Genomic DNA, 19,390 nt, shown 5'->3' on the forward strand with positions numbered 1-19,390 from the left:
TATGGGATACCCCTGAAAAAGGTGCCAGAAGGAGGTGCCATATGGTGGACGGCTCTGGTGGTGCCCCCTGGGGCAGTTGTGGACCTTAGGGCCCCATATTAATGCTCAGTATATATGCTGTAAATACATACATATACATAAAGATCTCACCCCTAACCAAGATCCCTCCCTCACACAGGCCCCCCGTAAAATAGGTTTTCCCTCCTCATTCAGACCCCCAACAAACACAGCTCTCCCCACAAAGATGTCCCCCTCACATAGCTATCACTTCCCCACACAGACCTCTCCCATATGCACAGCTCTCCCCACTCACTCAGTTCCCCTCAACCACTTACGGCGCATCACCATTACACAGATCCCCTCACTTAGACTCCCCCCACATAGACCCCACCGCCACAGCTGTCCTTTTCTCACACAGACCCTCTCCCACAAACACAGGTCTTCTCCACCACTCTGTTCCCCTCCCCTCAAACATACACACACACACACACACACACACACACACACACACACACACTCACACACACACACACACACACACACACACACACAGTGCACCTCTTTCACACCGACCCCCCCTCACAGCTCTCCCCCTTCCTCAGCTCCTCTCTCTCACACAGATCCCCCCATACAGATCCTCACCCTCACATAGCTGGCTTTCTCACACAGACCCCCCCACACACAGATCTTCCCCCATTCTCAGTTCCTCCCCCTAGACTTGGTACAGATGTAGCCATGCTCATCGCTGGTACACATCACAGCAACAAAGGCGCGGCACGCGCACCCATTGAAACCTATGGTGCACACACCTACTGTGGCCACTCGCAGAGCGGCACATTCACATTATGCTGCAATGTGTGCGTACGCATAATGGCTTAGATAAGCATGGCTACATTTGTATTAATTTTTTGGTTGTAATATAGGCATATTGCACTGTTTAATTATTTTTAGCTATATTTCTGTCTCATTCTTAGGATTCACACATATGGATCAACTTAATTTTAATGAATACATCAAGAGACGAATTAAGAAAAAAGTGACAGTGAGGGGGCTGGGCACCATTATACTCTGTAGCAGTGTGACATTTTATAGGACACTCTAGGAAATGGTGGCGCACAAAAGAGATTCAAATAATAATAACACTATATAATGTATTACTTATTATATATCTTTAAAGCTTATTACTGTGAAAAAAATATAAAAGCAAAAGTGAATAAAAAATAGTGAGATTAAAACACAATGTTACACTGTGTGTGTGCAATGTTCTTGTTTAAAGAGTATTATTGTTGGCAACTATGATCTTCATAAAAACTTATGATGTGTGTTGCCAGAATAATGCATTTATAAACTTTTTCCCCAGGAGTACTTGGGGAGTCATTCTGAGTTGATCACACGGTAGCAGTTTTTTACAGCCGTGCGATCAGCTAGTCGCCGCCTATGGGGGAGTGTATTTTAGCATAGCAAGTGTGCGATCGCTTGTGCAGGGGAGCTGTGCAAAAAGTTTTTGTGCAGTTTCTGAGTAGCTCCGAACTTACTCAACCACTGCGATCACTTCAGCCTGTCAGGTCCCGGAATTGACGTCAGACACCCGACCTGCAAACGGCTGGACACACCTGCATTTTCCACGGCACTCCCAGAAAACGGTCAGTTGCCACCCAGGAACACCTTCTTGCTATCAATCACTTTGCGATTGCCGCTGCGATCACTTTCTTCATAAGGTCCCATGCTGCCCGGCATTTCCCGTCGCCGGGCAACGACGTGCCTGTGCATTGCAGTCACGGCACATGCGCAGTTCAGACCCGATCGCACCGGTGTGAACGACTGCAGCGTGCAATCGGGTCGGAATGACACCCTTGTTTCCAGTGTATTTGTTGTTATGTGGTAACCTAAAGGACTCTTAAATCATAGGTGCTAGGGTGCAAATACCTTATCACCAATATATTGTCATCATCTGTTCTAAAAGAATGTGTCACTTACTTTTGACACTGCTCTATAAATTGTACAGTACTGACACAATGTTATGCCCTCGGTTACATCTGATATACACAGTACTACTGGAAGTGATTATTACCAGGGGTTAAAGTGGGGGGCAACGAGGTGGAACTGAGTTCCACCACCTGTAATGGTAGCGGGAACTAGTTCCACCATCTCCATTCCCCTGCACAGTAATTCCAACAGAAAAACCCACCCCATCATCTGCGTCAATCGATAATACAGGCGGCACTAGTGTTGCTGATGAGCTGCAGCCACCTACTCCTTCCTCAGGTACTGGTGCCTCAATGGTCCTCCTCCATGAGTTCCACCACCTCACCAGGACCACTTTAAGCCCTGATTATTACTATGTATTCATGTAGTACCACCCTTGAGGGTAGAATAAGATTGTTATTCCCATTACAGTATATGATAAGTACTGTTAGTATAATAGTTACAGTGTAATTCAGTCATGTATAAATTAGTGACATACCTTTAATAATATTTGCTGCTGGCAGATTAATCGCTCTAGTAATAGTGCAGCAATATTAGAGTCATTTTAAATCATACGCTGCTGGCAGAAATCTCTGCACTTATTAGTAATGTAGCATTTACATGTTATAGTATTCTTACTTGTATAGGGTTAATATGCTACTGGCAGCCATCACCTTATAGCTATACAGATGTCACCGTGCAGGGCTGATCTAACTTCCAACCACCTTTATGTGATAGTTACTGTTGGCAAAGCGATTGCACTATATACAGTATGAAACAGCTATTTCACATTTCTGTGTCATATTCAGACACAATAGGTGTGGTATTTAATTCTTGTGTGAGTGGGTGAAATTCTTCCACAGGTTCTTTGTTATTTAAAATGAACCTGCAATGCCCTTCCTGGGTGACAAATAAAGGTGATTCCACACTAGAAATGCAGCATGTGTGAGGGATAGTTAGATTTGTCCACACCAAGAGGATTACAGTAATTCAAGGTGTAATACTGTAGGTCATACATATGTTGTTAATTACTGGTTTCCACAATTTCCTATGTTACAATTGTAGTATCCTAATTGTCCCTTTCAAGTGGCGTGAGGTACTACTTCATATGTTGAAAGTAGGTGTAGTACGTTATGACAGCGGTAGGGCTCCCGGCGGCCAGCATACCGGCGCCGAAATCCCAACCACCGGCATACCGACAGCTGGGCGAGTGCAAATGAGCCCCTTGCAGGCTCGCTGCTCTTGTCACACGCGCCACACTATCTATTCTTCCTCCAGGGGGTCGTGGACCCCCAAGAGGGAGAAAAGCTATCGTTATGCCGGCGGTCGGAATTCCGGCGTCGGTATGCTGGTCGTCGGGAGCCCGGCTGCTGGCAAACTGAAGACCACCCATTCAAAGTAAGTGCACATACAACATGGATTAATATTGGTACAAAATTGACAAAGTTGTTTAAGCTTTATGATTAATAACAATACCAAAGGATCATACTATTGAACTGGAAAGTTGTCCTAATAATAAGTTACACACGTTGCTGTAAGATACAGTATATTGTGTTTCCCAGATAAAGCAATTAATCTGTTTCACTCAAGGAATAATTTAAATTTAATTAATATAAGCTGCTTGCAGTCTACTTCCCTGAATCAGTGAGCTTAGATACAATGGTGGTAATTCAGAGTTGATCGTAGCAGCAAATTTGTTAGCAATTGGGCAAAACCATGGGGGTCATTCTGAGTTGATCGCACGTAGCAACCTTTTGCTGCTCGTGCGATCAACTAGACGCCACCTATGGGGGAGTGTATTTTAGCATAGCAGGGCTGCGATCGCTTGTGCAGCCCTGCTATGCTAAAAAAGTTTTGTGTAAAACAAGACTAGGTCTGCAGTTAGTTACCCTGTGCAATGGATCTAGCGATGAAGGTCCCGGAATTGACGTCAGACATCCGCTGTCGAAGTCAAAAATATTACATACAGAAAACATACAAGCTCCACACAGATGAGTCGCAATCCGTGCGAATACGCGCAGCGAGCACAGCAATATATGGTAGCATATGCATTCACACAGACAAGCCACAAGGATATATTCAACACATATTTCATACCACACATAAATTAAACATGTCAAGTACTAGACATTATAAGGTTTTAAATTATATAATGGAGTATAACATCATGTATCATGTATTAATGGAACGGAACAAGAAAAACATGCCATGCTTGGTGTCAAAATGATCGGAGGAATGTGTGGATTGGTTTGGTGCATATGGTTGGATTGTAGCACATTGCAATGAGTAGTTATGATTAAATTTATGAATATGAAGTCACTCTTATTGGAACAAAGAACATTCCATTTGAAGCATGCGTGGGCGGAAACCAGAGGCCAACCCTTTTGATGTCTTCTTCAAGGTTTGCATATGAACTGACCAATGACTCATCATGAATGAGAAAGTTCCCTCCCCTGGACCAATAACAGAAGATATGTACTCCCCCAATATACACAGGGTATAGCTGATTGCAGACTCTCAAGAAGCTCTGTTTTGCAAGGTTGCAGTTCCAGTTGCTGTTTGTTTTTGCTGAGAGAGATAGAGATATGGAGCGGAGTGTGCATTGAGCAAATATGGTGAAGTATGCTGAGGACCTCAACCGACGTGTGCGAGTGCTGGTTTTCTCTTAAGGTATGTAGTGTTTGCAACGTACAGCGCACTTTTATCGTACATGGTAATAAGATGCACCATGCGTCCGCAGCATATATTAACGCTGGCATTTTAAATAATTATTTGAAATTAATTTGAATCTCTCACCGCCCTCCAAACGCCTGGACACGCCTGCGTTCGGATCTCCACGCCCAGAAAACGGTGAGTTGATGCCCCGGAATGCCTTCCTCCTGTCAATCTTCTTGCGGTCGGTGCTGCGTCCGCTTTCTTCGTACGCGGCATCTCCGCCCGGCGATGACTGTCGCCGGGCAACAATGCGCCTGCGCAATGCACCCGCCGTGCATGCGCAGTTCCAACCCGTTCACACCACTGCGATGAACTGCAGCGTGCGACCGGTTCGGAATAACCCCCCATGTGCACTGCAAGTGTGGCAGGTATAACATTTGCAGAGAGAGTTAGATTTGAGTGGGTTATTTTGTTTCTGTGCAGGGTAAATACTGGCTGCTTTATTTTTACACTGCAATTTAGATTTCAGTTTGAACACACCCCATTCAAATCTAACTCTCTCAGCACATGTTATATCTTCCTGCAGTGCACATGGTTTTGCCCATCTGCTAACAAATTTGCTGCTACGATCAACTCTGAATTAGGCCAACTGTGTCCTAAACTAGTTACAATATGTCACTCCCTTTATAGCTCACATTACATTGTATCCAGTAACAGCAGGGTTAGCTGTCTGCAGCCTCTGGGTGCACTGATCTGCCTAAGCAGCTACCCACAGTGCCATATACACATATATCTAGCTAATGTAGCAGGCGTTTAAAACACACATGCACTGCTCAAATTATTAGCACACACAGGTACATTGTGAAACACTGCCACATGTGCTTCATAAATAGTTTTGTCAGGCTAACCAGATTGCATCTACTGGATAGAATATAAGGACAAAGATGGACCAATCACCGGACATCTTACAGTCACATGGTTGCAATGTCCAATCACAAATGGAATATATGGATACAGACATCTAGTTTTCTAAGTTCCTGGTCACATGGCCTGATTAGACCAATGAGTGTGCACTCTATTGACTCACTAGAGCAGTGGTTCTCAAACTGTGTGCCATGGCACCCTGAGGTGCCTCGGGACACTTGCAGGGGTGCCCTGGATTGGTGGTCCAGAACAAATTCTAATTTTTTTATGGTCAATGTAATAGGCAAAACCAGTGCTGGTGGCTGTCAATCATAAAATACGTGGTTATACACAAGCAAATCTAGTCCCTCAGCACACAAATGAACCTAAGAATGACATATAAACTAGAGATGAGCGGGTTCGGTTTCTCTGAATCCGAACCCGCCAGAACTTCATGTTTTTTTTCACGGGTCCGAGCGACTCGGATCTTCCCGCCTTGCTCAGTTAACCCGAGCGCGCCCGAACGTCATCATGACGCTGTCGGATTCTCGCGAGGCTCGGATTCTATCGCGAGACTCGGATTCTATATAAGGAGCCGCGCGTCGCCGCCATTTTCACACGTGCATTGAGATTGATAGGGAGAGGACGTGGCTGGCGTCCTCTCCATTTAGATTATAAGAGACTGAGAGAGATTTACTGGAGCTGACTAGGAGGAGTACTGTTACTGTAGAAGTGTAGAGACTGAGTGGAGAGAGTTTACTAGTGAGGACAGTGCAGTTTACTTTATAATCCGTTCTCTGCCTGAAAAAAGCGATACACAGCACACAGTGACTCAGTCACATACCATATCTGTGTGCACTGCTCAGGCTCAGGCCAGTGTGCTGCATCATCTATTATCTATATATAATATTATATATATCTGTCTGACTGCTCAGCTCACACAGCTTATAATTGTGGGGGAGACTGGGGAGCACTACTGCAGTGCCAGTTATAGGTTATAGCAGGAGCCAGGAGTACATAATATATTATATAGTGAGTGACCACCAGACACACAGTGCAGTTTATTTAATATATCCATTCTCTGCCTGAAAAAAGCGATACACACAGTGACTCAGTCAGTCACATACCATATCTGTGTGCACTGCTCAGGCTCAGGCCAGTGTGCTGCATCATCTATTATCTATATATAATATTATATATATCTGTCTGACTGCTCAGCTCACACAGCTTATAATTGTGGGGGAGACTGGGGAGCACTACTGCAGTGCCAGTTATAGGTTATAGCAGGAGCCAGGAGTACATAATATATTATATAGTGAGTGACCACCAGACACACAGTGCAGTTTATTTAATATATCCGTTCTCTGCCTGAAAAAAGCGATACACACAGTGACTCAATCAGTCACATACCATATCTGTGTGCACTGCTCAGGCTCAGGCCAGTGTGCTGCATCATCTATATATATTATATATCTGTCTGACTGCTCAGCTCACACAGCTTATAATTGTGGGGGAGACTGGGGAGCACTACTGCAGTGCCAGTTATAGGTTATAGCAGGAGCCAGGAGTACATATTATATTAAAATTAAACAGTGCACACTTTTGCTGCAGGAGTGCCACTGCCAGTGTGACTGACCAGTGACCTGACCACACTGACCACCAGTATAGTTAGTAGTATACTTATATTGTGAGTGCCTGAAAAAGTTAAACACTCGTCGTGTGACTTCACTTGTGTGTTTTTTTTTTTTTTATTCTATAAAAATAAAACTCATTCTGCTGACAGACAGTGTCCAGCAGGTCCGTCATTATATAATATATAATATATACCTGTCCGGCTGCAGTAGTGATATATATATTTTTTTTATATCATTTATCATCCAGTCGCAGCAGACACAGTACGGTAGTTCACGGCTGTGGCTACCTCTGTGTCTCTGCACTCGGCAGGCAGTCCGTCCATAATTGTAATACCACCTAACCGTGGATTTTTTTCATTCTTCTTTATACATACATAGTTACATAGACATCTTCTCTTTATCAACCAGTCTATATTAGCTGCAGACACAGTACAGTACGGTAGTTCACGGCTGTGGCTACCTCTGTGTCTGCACTCGGCAGGCAGTCCGTCCATAATTGTATACCACCTAACCGTGGTTTTTTTTCATTCTTCTTTATACATACATAGTTACATAGACATCTTCTCTTTATCAACCAGTCTATATTAGCTGCAGACACAGTACAGTACGGTAGGTCACGGCTGTGGCTACCTCTGTGTCTGAACTCGGCAGGCAGTCCGTCCATAATTGTATACCACCTAACCGTGGATTTTTTTCAGTCTTCTTTATACATACATAGTTACATAGACATCTTCTCTTTATCAACCAGTCTATATTAGCTGCAGACACAGTACAGTACGGTAGTTCACGGCTGTGGCTACCTCTGTGTCTGCAGTCGGCAGGCAGTCCATAATTGTATACTAGTATCCATCTCCATTGTTTACCTGAGGTGCCTTTTAGTTGTGCCTATTAAAATATGGAGAACAAAAATGTTGAGGTTCCAAAATTAGGGAAAGATCAAGATCCACTTCCACCTCATGCTGAAGCTGCTGCCACTAGTCATGGCCGAGACGATGAAATGCCAGCAACGTCGTCTGCCAAGGCCGATGCCCAATGTCATAGTACAGAGCATGTCAAATCCAAAACACCAAATATCAGAAAAAAAAGGACTCCAAAACCTAAAATAAAATTGTCGGAGGAGAAGCGTAAACTTGCCAATATGCCATTTACCACACGGAGTGGCAAGGAACGGCTGAGGCCCTGGCCTATGTTCATGGCTAGTGGTTCAGCTTCACATGAGGATGGAAGCACTCAGCCTCTCGCTAGAAAAATGAAAAGACTCAAGCTGGCAAAAGCAGCACAGCAAAGAACTGTGCATTCTTCGAAATCCCAAATCCACAAGGAGAGTCCAATTGTGTCGGTTGCGATGCCTGACCTTCCCAACACTGGACGTGAAGAGCATGCGCCTTACACCATTTGCACGCCCCCTGCAAGTGCTGGAAGGAGCACCCGCAGTCCAGTTCCTGATAGTCAGATTGAAGATGTCAGTGTTGAAGTACACCAGGATGAGGAGGATATGGGTGTTGCTGGCGCTGGGGAGGAAATTGACCAGGAGGATTCTGATGGTGAGGTGGTTTGTTTAAGTCAGGCACCCGGGGAGACACCTGTTGTCCGTGGGAGGAATATGGCCGTTGACATGCCAGGTGAAAATACCAAAAAAATCAGCTCTTCAGTGTGGAGGTATTTCACCAGAAATGCGGACAACAGGTGTCAAGCCGTGTGTTCCCTTTGTCAAGCTGTAATAAGTAGGGGTAAGGACGTTAACCACCTCGGAACATCCTCCCTTATACGTCACCTGCAGCGCATTCATAATAAGTCAGTGACAAGTTCAAAAACTTTGGGTGACAGCGGAAGCAGTCCACTGACCAGTAAATCCCTTCCTCTTGTAACCAAGCTCACGCAAACCACCCCACCAACTCCCTCAGTGTCAATTTCCTCCTTCCCCAGGAATGCCAATAGTCCTGCAGGCCATGTCACTGGCAATTCTGACGAGTCCTCTCCTGCCTGGGATTCCTCCGATGCATCCTTGCGTGTAACGCCTACTGCTGCTGGCGCTGCTGTTGTTGCCGCTGGGAGTCGATGGTCATCCCAGAGGGGAAGTCGTAAGCCCACTTGTACTACTTCCAGTAAGCAATTGACTGTTCAACAGTCCTTTGCGAGGAAGATGAAATATCACAGCAGTCATCCTACTGCAAAGCGGATAACTGAGGCCTTGGCATCCTGGGTGGTGAGAAACGTGGTTCCGGTATCCATCATTACTGCAGAGCCAACTAGAGACTTGTTGGAGGTACTGTGTCCCCGGTACCAAATACCATCTAGGTTCCATTTCTCTAGGCAGGCGATACCGAAAATGTACACAGACCTCAGAAAAAGAGTCACCAGTGTCCTAAAAAATGCAGCTGTACCCAATGTCCACTTAACCACGGACATGTGGACAAGTGGAGCAGGGCAGGGTCAGGACTATATGACTGTGACAGCCCACTGGGTAGATGTATGGACTCCCGCCGCAAGAACAGCAGCGGCGGCACCAGTAGCAGCATCTCGCAAACGCCAACTCTTTCCTAGGCAGGCTACGCTTTGTATCACCGGTTTCCAGAATACGCACACAGCTGAAAACCTCTTACGGCAACTGAGGAAGATCATCGCGGAATGGCTTACCCCAATTGGACTCTCCTGTGGATTTGTGGCATCGGACAACGCCAGCAATATTGTGTGTGCATTAAATATGGGCAAATTCCAGCACGTCCCATGTTTTGCACATACCTTGAATTTGGTGGTGCAGAATTTTTTAAAAAACGACAGGGGCGTGCAAGAGATGCTGTCGGTGGCCAGAAGAATTGCGGGACACTTTCGGCGTACAGGCACCACGTACAGAAGACTGGAGCACCACCAAAAACTACTGAACCTGCCCTGCCATCATCTGAAGTAAGAAGTGGTAACGAGGTGGAATTCAACCCTCTATATGCTTCAGAGGTTGGAGGAGCAGCAAAAGGCCATTCAAGCCTATACAATTGAGCACGATATAGGAGGTGGAATGCACCTGTCTCAAGTGCAGTGGAGAATGATTTCAACGTTGTGCAAGGTTCTGATGCCCTTTGAACTTGCCACACGTGAAGTCAGTTCAGACACTGCCAGCCTGAGTCAGGTCATTCCCCTCATCAGGCTTTTGCAGAAGAAGCTGGAGGCATTGAAGAAGGAGCTAAAAGGGAGCGATTCCGCTAGGCATGTGGGACTTGTGGATGCAGCCCTTAATTCGCTTAACAAGGATTCACGGGTGGTCAATCTGTTGAAATCAGAGCACTACATTTTGGCCACCGTGCTCGATCCTAGATTTAAAGCCTACCTTGGATCTCTCTTTCCGGCAGACACAAGTCTGCTGGGGTTGAAAGACCTGCTGGTGACAAAATTGTCAAGTCAAGCGGAACGCGACCTGTCAACATCTCCTCCTTCACATTCTCCCGCAACTGGGGGTGCGAGGAAAAGGCTCAGAATTCCGAGCCCACCCGCTGGCGGTGATGCAGGGCAGTCTGGAGCGACTGCTGATGCTGACATCTGGTCCGGACTGAAGGACCTGACAACGATTACGGACATGTCGTCTACTGTCACTGCATATGATTCTCTCAACATTGATAGAATGGTGGAGGATTATATGAGTGACCGCATCCAAGTAGGCACGTCACACAGTCCGTACTTATACTGGCAGGAAAAAGAGGCAATTTGGAGGCCCTTGCACAAACTGGCTTTATTCTACCTAAGTTGCCCTCCCACAAGTGTGTACTCCGAAAGAGTGTTTAGTGCCGCCGCTCACCTTGTCAGCAATCGGCGTACGAGGTTACATCCAGAAAATGTGGAGAAGATGATGTTCATTAAAATGAATTATAATCAATTCCTCCGCGGAGACATTGACCAGCAGCAATTGCCTCCACAAAGTACACAGGGAGCTGAGATGGTGGATTCCAGTGGGGACGAATTGATAATCTGTGAGGAGGGGGATGTACACGGTGATATATCGGAGGGTGAAGATGAGGTGGACATCTTGCCTCTGTAGAGCCAGTTTGTGCAAGGAGAGATTAATTGCTTCTTTTTTGGGGGGGGGTCCAAACCAACCCGTCATATCAGTCACAGTCGTGTGGCAGACCCTGTCACTGAAATGATGGGTTGGTTAAAGTGTGCATGTCCTGTTTTGTTTATACAACATAAGGGTGGGTGGGAGGGCCCAAGGACAATTCCATCTTGCACCTCTTTTTTCTTTTCTTTTTCTTTGCATCATGTGCTGATTGGGGAGGGTTTTTTGGAAGGGACATCCTGCGTGACACTGCAGTGCCACTCCTAGATGGGCCCGGTGTTTGTGTCGGCCACTAGGGTCGCTAATCTTACTCACACAGTCAGCTACCTCATTGCGCCTCTTTTTTTCTTTGCGTCATGTGCTGTTTGGGGAGGGTTTTTTGGAAGGGACATCCTGCGTGACACTGCAGTGCCACTCCTAGATGGGCCCGGAGTTTGTGTCGGCCACTAGGGTCGCTAATCTTACTCACACAGCTACCTCATTGCGCCTCTTTTTTTCTTTGCGTCATGTGCTGTTTGGGGAGGGTTTTTTGGAAGGGCCATCCTGCGTGACACTGCAGTGCCACTCCTAGATGGGCCCGGTGTTTGTGTCGGCCACTAGGGTCGCTAATCTTACTCACACAGCTACCTCATTGCGCCTCTTTTTTTCTTTGCGTCATGTGCTGTTTGGGGAGGGTTTTTTGGAAGGGACATCCTGCGTGACACTGCAGTGCCACTCCTAGATGGGCCCGGTGTTTGTGTCGGCCACTAGGGTCGCTTATCTTACTCACACAGCGACCTCGGTGCAAATTTTAGGACTAAAAATAATATTGTGAGGTGTGAGGTATTCAGAATAGACTGAAAATGAGTGTAAATTATGGTTTTTGAGGTTAATAATACTTTGGGATCAAAATGACCCCCAAATTCTATGATTTAAGCTGTTTTTTAGTGTTTTTTGAAAAAAACACCCGAATCCAAAACACACCCGAATCCGACAAAAAAAATTCGGTGAGGTTTTGCCAAAACGCGTTCGAACCCAAAACACGGCCGCAGAACCGAACCCAAAACCAAAACACAAAACCCGAAAAATTTCAGGCGCTCATCTCTAATATAAACCATATTTACTTAATTTAATATTTCTTTCTAAATTTCTCAACAAGAAACTTTTTGCATAGGGGTTCCGTGAACCATATTCTGATGCTCTAGGACGTTGTGATTCAAAAAAGTTTGAAAACCACTGCACTAGAGATAAACCTTTGTTAAATAAATGTCTGCAAAAGTGCAGTGGCCTGACACTTAAACATCAGGTGTCAACCACAACCAAATCCTCTTTCTTTCATCTGAGGACCATAGCCAGAATCAAGCACTTAATTCCCCCAGAAGACCTGCCTAACGTCATAAATTCATTTTTATCATCACACCTAGACCATTCCCCGCTACCTTGGTCTCCCAGCAAAAGGATTGCACCACCTGCGGATGGTACAGGATGCAGCTGCCAGACTATTATTATCAACCAGCCCTATTCCAGCCACATAACACCCATTCTCTACTCCCTTCACTGGCTATCTGTAAAATGTTGAATTGTTTTCAAGATTGGCTTACTCACTTTCAAAGCCCTACATATCCAGGGCCCAAAGTACTTGAAGCAGCTTCTGATTCCTTACTGTCCCACTCTATTACAATGATCTATAGATGAAGGACTACTAACAGTTCCTAGAATCTCCCTGAATTAATCTGGGGGTCGAGCTTTCAACTTTGTGGCTCTGATTCTATGGAACTCTCTTCCCCACGCAGTGTGAGAAGCCTTCATTCTAGAATCCTTCAAAAATAGACTAAAGACATACCTTTTTACTCAAGCATTTCACTAATATCTACTGTTCAGGTTGTTTTGTATTTTGAGCTGCAAAGACGATTGTAAAGCACTTTGAGTACTATTAGGAGAAAAGTGCTATAAAAATATTATTATTATTATTATTATTATGATGTTGTTATTATTATTATTATTATTATTATTATGATGTTATTATTATTATATGTGACTGTAAAACAAAGTGAGTAAATATTAGTCTTATGTGATGGATAAAATGTGGAATGATTATTGTTTGCACATGGTGAAATTAAGTGATCGTGTAACTTAATGTGCCCAAATAATTCAATATTAGAAAATGAAAAAAGAAGAGTATGTGTGAATAGTGTCCAAATATGCATCTATTAAAATCATATAAAAAAATAATAATATAATAATAGTTAAAATTATATTGTGAACTAAAATATGAACAGTGACACTAACATTAATATATTGGTATAATCTGTAAAGACTCCATCACTATGATAGTCACATAAATAAATGATTGAGTAAACCTAATGGACCATTATATAGAATAATAGAACTTATATTCTGTAGGTAAAGAACTAGTGCTGTAGTCTTTTCCCAATTCCCTCTTTCCTTTTTCCATTTTGTTAACATTTTATAGACCATGATTACACATAACATATTTATCTATCAATAAAATTGCAATGGTACTTTATGGAGATTTGCATTGCAAGTTACATTGCAGTACCAATAGACAGAATGGTCATCGGAGAACTTACTTGATGTTCAGCATGGATGCAGTGTCAAGTCTGCAAATTATCCCACACCTAAATGACACTTTGGCAGTGCTGCTGGGAGGCAACAGTTCCCTAGGAAGGGATTTCCATAAAAATAGTTACATTTACAGGTCCCTTAACAAGTCAGATCCACCATCTGGAACAATTATTATGCTGTAAGGATGTGCCCAGGTATTATTTGGGTGTAATTGGCTCTTGGTGTAATTCATGTTTGTATGCTAGTGCATTAGCAAGTGCATTTTATTAGGCTATGACATTGCAAATGTTAGCAAGTGCTGCTGCTGTCACCCAAAAGTTAAAAGAGATGTCCACCGAAGCCATCACAAACTCAATTGCACATGCATACACATTCTCAGGACATTCTCAGACTAAGTGCAAAAACGAGGAACATCAAAGCTAAGGGTTGGTCTATTGCTACGCAGACTGAACACAGCAGTAGTGACTCAGATACAGTACCATGTCTTTGCATGCACAAGCCTGCAGCCATCAACAGATACACACTTGAAAATGCCCATGATATGCCTGCATTTATCTGACCACTCCCCATTCCCACCCCCAAATTCTGTCTTGCTGTCACTCACTTGGTGACTTATTCCTTGTTGCGACCTCACCTGAATGAACCTCTGTGTGCGATGATGCAGGACCTATTCTGCACATGAGCAGAATGGGCCCTCTGCATGCACAGGTGTCCCACCAACGGAGATGTACGGAAACTAGAATCAGAGGAACCACAGCAGCTTCTTGCATGTGATATACAGTATTTGGACCAATAGGAATAAATTAGGAAGTTATTTTCAATTTTGTATTCAATTTTGCATCCAATTTTATAGGTGATTTTATTGGTGATTTTGAAAGGGATTTCATAAACCAAACACAAAATTACTACTCAAAATCGAATAACATTTAATTAAATTTCAAAATCAAATGCTAAATCGAATATTTGTAAAGTATGGATTTGATGATTTTAGAAGTTTGATTTGATTTCAGTTTAAATTGACCATAAAATCGGATACAAATTGAACATTGTAAATTAACCCCATGGCCTCCAGAACTGGACTCAGTATTCCAGGGGTATATTTACTAATAAATATTTATTCTTCGACTCTTCCTAAATGGACCCAATGAGTATGGACTGTAAAATGGAGAGTTCTTTAAAAGATGTTTTCCCAGGATCCTGAAACAGATATCCCCTCACCAGAAAAGCACCCAAAACAAAAGTCTGAAAGGCCAATTAATACCAATTGTTGGTTTATTAACACATTAAAAATGTTGTACAGGAATAGAATTTGTGCATCAATGGGAAATAACCAGGATGTGTTGATGGCAAGTTAGATCCTCCCTCACCATAGCAAGGTGTGAGCTCAAAAGGGACAGTCTTCACAATCTGGATTTATGACTCATGGCTGACTCAATTTTGGTCGATTTTAACAAGGGATTCTGTGTCAAATTTTGGAATTCCTTTCCAAAACTCAACATGAAATCACCTGCCAAATTGAATGCAAAATCAAAATTTCTTCCTATTGAGCCAAATGTGTTACATGCACACTAATTAACAGGGGGGAGGGGGGATGGAAACACTCGTTCACACTCTAGAAAACTGAAAGTGAATGTGAAAGGACGCTGTCAGTTGTGTGTATACTACAGAGAAATTGCAATTTTTTCTGCATTTGTGAAGATGGCAACTGATAGGAATAGGGGGAGTCAGTAGAGGAAGGTGGAGGAGAGTAATCCTGCATTTGCTGGATCTAATAATGGTAAGGTGGGTGCTACAGCCTGGCAAAACTAAATCTGTCTGGAATGTGAGATTTTATTATGTGGAAAATTGTGCCTTGGTCAATGTCATATTAAAATATTAAGAAGAATTATTTAGGAGGAGGGTACAGCAAACATCAAGTAGGCACAAAAAATATTATGTGGCAGGAGGCTATAAATGCAGTGAATAGCACTGGGACATTTAAGCACAGTAAAACCCAGTGCATTAAGCGTTTTTGGGATATTAGGAAAGCTGTAAAATTAAAGATGGCCTGGGAAAGGATAGCAGTACATGCAACTAGAGGTGGGTCACCTGTGCACATCCACTTCAACGAATATGAGGAGCAGGTGAAGGCATTCATTCCTCAAGAAGTAGTGTCTGTAGTGAATGTACATGACATAGATGTGCCACCATGTCCTCAAGAATCTGGTGAGTAATCTGCAAACACACTACTTAAACCTGTTTTTTAAACAAAACATGTTGAATTTGAAGTACTCATTGCAAGTACACAAACACTATGGACGAGATTCAAATGTTATTGACACCAGCAGCCACTAGATGGAGCCCAATGGAGAAATTCAAATATAGCTCCATTCGGGCGCGATTGGCTGCCAGCATCTACATTTCAGCTCTCACCCGCCAGGGATGGCGAGCTGAAATGTGTGAAAAGTGATCCGTGTCAAACCGGCACTTTTCCCGATCACACCTATTAGTTTAGTGTGGTTTAGCCACTTTACATGGCTAAACCTGACACAATGGGTGCGATCAGCGTGATAGGGGGCAATAAATGAATATTGCCAGTTTAGATGGGAGATTGGGGGCAATTGCATTTTAATTTCTCCCTATGTTTGTCATTTGTGCACCTGTAATTAATCTAAACTCAATGTTTGTTTGCAGCACAGTCAAGAAGAAGGCCTTCTGCACCACAATCCAAACCAGTTGATGATCAGCGTCCTGATAATTCTTTTAAATGATTTGAAAGAATAGCATTTGGGTGTTAAAAATGTAACCTCCACCATTAAATTATTGTGAATATAATGTGTACAATACCCCAGGGAATAAAACAAAACCTAGTCTTAAATTATATACATACATTCCTCTGATGATAAATGTTAGCATTGATTTTTACAAAATATTGTTTTTTCCCCAAAACAAGGTGTAACTGATTTATAATAAATTGTTTAACTTATATAAACACATTGTTAGTTATTATTAATAAAAATATTTTTCAAATGTATTATCCACAACATAAAATAGACCCATCATCTACACTGGCCCAGAACACCACTACTGTGGTGCGAACAACACATGTGGCAAGTGATGTAGATCTGTCACTAACACAATTATGCACATCTTCGGCTCCTGCACTGGTTTCTGATAAGGGACATCAAACCTATATTTTTATTATTAAAAAAATATTTATTTTTGAATTCAGATTCATATCTCACAAACAGTAGTCACTGTTTTGTATGCAGATTTTGACCTCTCTCTATTGGAGGAGTGTATCATGCCACAGCCAGTGCCAGATGATTATGAGAAAGGCTGAATATGATTTCCCACAACCACATGAACAGCCACAGTCATCACTGCCACCTGCAATAAATAGACATCAGAACATGCTCCAAGCCATCCAATCATTTCAAAATTCCCAGGTGAAGTTTCTGCAACAACAAAGGCAGCAAAATTTACAAACTAATAGACAAGTTAGAAGACTAACTTCAGTCTTAGCACAAATTATTTCCAACATAGTTGGAACATATCTTTTGTGTTATTTAATTGTATGTATTTGACCTGCCTCAAATTTTGCAGACAGGAGTGAATTGCTAAGGATATAGGCATCATGGCACGAACCAGAATAGCCAGTCACAACACTCATGATTTTTAGTTTTGCATCACAGACTACCTGCACATTCATGGAATATGGATGATATCTGTTCATCTATACATGTGAAGTAAATCAACCACTACCTCCAGATTATACCAATAGACAGTGAGCAGGCAGAGGTTTTGTTACAAACAACTGTTGTTTGTAACAAAACCTCTGCCTGCTCACTGTCTATTGGTATAATCTGGAGGTAGTGGTTGATTTAATGCCAGATTATGCAATAGACAGCAGCAGAGCACAATATCGGACACTTGTGCTAGATGACATAATAATATGCCTCCCGATTTATGAATACACCTGAAACTTGTTTTTAATAGCCCAAAGGAGCATTCTATAATGGATCAGGTGGCTATATGTGCCTTGTTATACTTATGCTCCTCAGATTTTTGCAGATCTGACAATGGAGTTAGAAGCCAGGAGCAACAGCCATAGCCTAAATAACCTGTTGGTGGGCCAGAGGATTAGAACAATATAGTAACAATTATTATTAGCTGCTTCATTAACACAAACAAGTAACTTATCCAACAACCATCTCCCTGGTATTTGACCTGCCTCAAATTTTGCAGATAGGAGTGAATTGCTAAGGATGTAGGCATCATGGCACGAACCAGGAAAGCCAGTCACAACACTCATAATTTTTAGTTTTGCATCACAGACTACCTGCACATTCATGGAATATGGATGATATCTGTTCATCTATACATGTGCAGTAAATCAACCACTACCTCCAGATTATACCAATAGACAGTGAGCAGGCAGAGGTTTTGTTACAAACAACTGTTGTTTGTAACGAAACCTCTGCCTGCTCACTGTCTATTGGTATAATCTGGAGGTAGTGGTTGATTTAATGCCAGATTATGCAATAGACAGCAGCAGAGCACAATATCGGACACTTGTGCTAGATGACATAATAATATGAATCCCGATTTATGAATACACCTGAAACTTGTTTTTAATAGCCCAAAGGAGCATTCTATAATGTATCAGGTGGCTATATGTGCCTTGTTATACTTATGCTCCTCAGAATTTTGCAGATCTGACAATGGAGTTAGAAGCCAGGAGCAACAGCCATAGCCCAAAAAACCTGTTGGTGGGCCAGAGGATTAGAACAATATATACAAGTATTATTAGCTGCTTCATTAACACAAACAAGTAACTTACCCAACAACCATCTCCCTGGTATTTGACCTGCCTCAAATTTTGCAGACAGGAGTGAATTGCTAAGGATGTAGGCATCATGGCACGAACCAGGATAGCCAGTCACAACACTCATCATTTTTAGTTTTGCATCACAGACTACCTGCACATTCATGGAATATGGATGATATCTGTTCATCTATACATGTGCAGTATTCCTAGGTGGTCTCAGCCCAATGTGTGTGCAATCTATAGCGTCCAGAATATTAAGCATGCCTGAAAGACTATAGAAAGCTACCTTAAGTTTGTTCCATTGTGGCTGCGAAAGCAGATATATGGGTGTTGTACAAGGGGATCAGTGCCCATATATGTGCTAAAGATAGGCTGGGAAATACCTAGCACACTACCTGAAACTGACTGAAAGCAGCCAGTACCAAAGAATTGCAAAGCACACAGCAGATTGTGCAGGCCTGATACGCCATGTGACCATGCAGTGTCTGGCTCAGGCTGAGACATAATGAGGTCATACAGCATTATTATGTTGGAACGTGAAAGGCAGAACATCTGAATGACCTCATCAGCAGACAATGCATTGAGGTTTATCCAACAACGAAAGAACCTAGGCCTGTGTAGGTAACAAGGTACTTTATGAAGCTGCTGATGTTGCTCTGATTGATGCTCTAGAGTTCTCTCAGTCAAGTAGTCATTTGGATACTGCAGGTAGGTGAACAGCATAGTATAGCCTTAAATAGGCACCACAATCAATTTTCAACCAATAGAATTGTGTTTAGGAGCTCAAATCTCCTGTCTCTTATTATTCTATTA

The sequence above is a fragment of the Pseudophryne corroboree genome, chromosome 2 (genome assembly GCF_028390025.1).
Source record: "Pseudophryne corroboree isolate aPseCor3 chromosome 2, aPseCor3.hap2, whole genome shotgun sequence".
Classification (NCBI taxonomy): Eukaryota; Metazoa; Chordata; class Amphibia; order Anura; family Myobatrachidae; genus Pseudophryne; species Pseudophryne corroboree.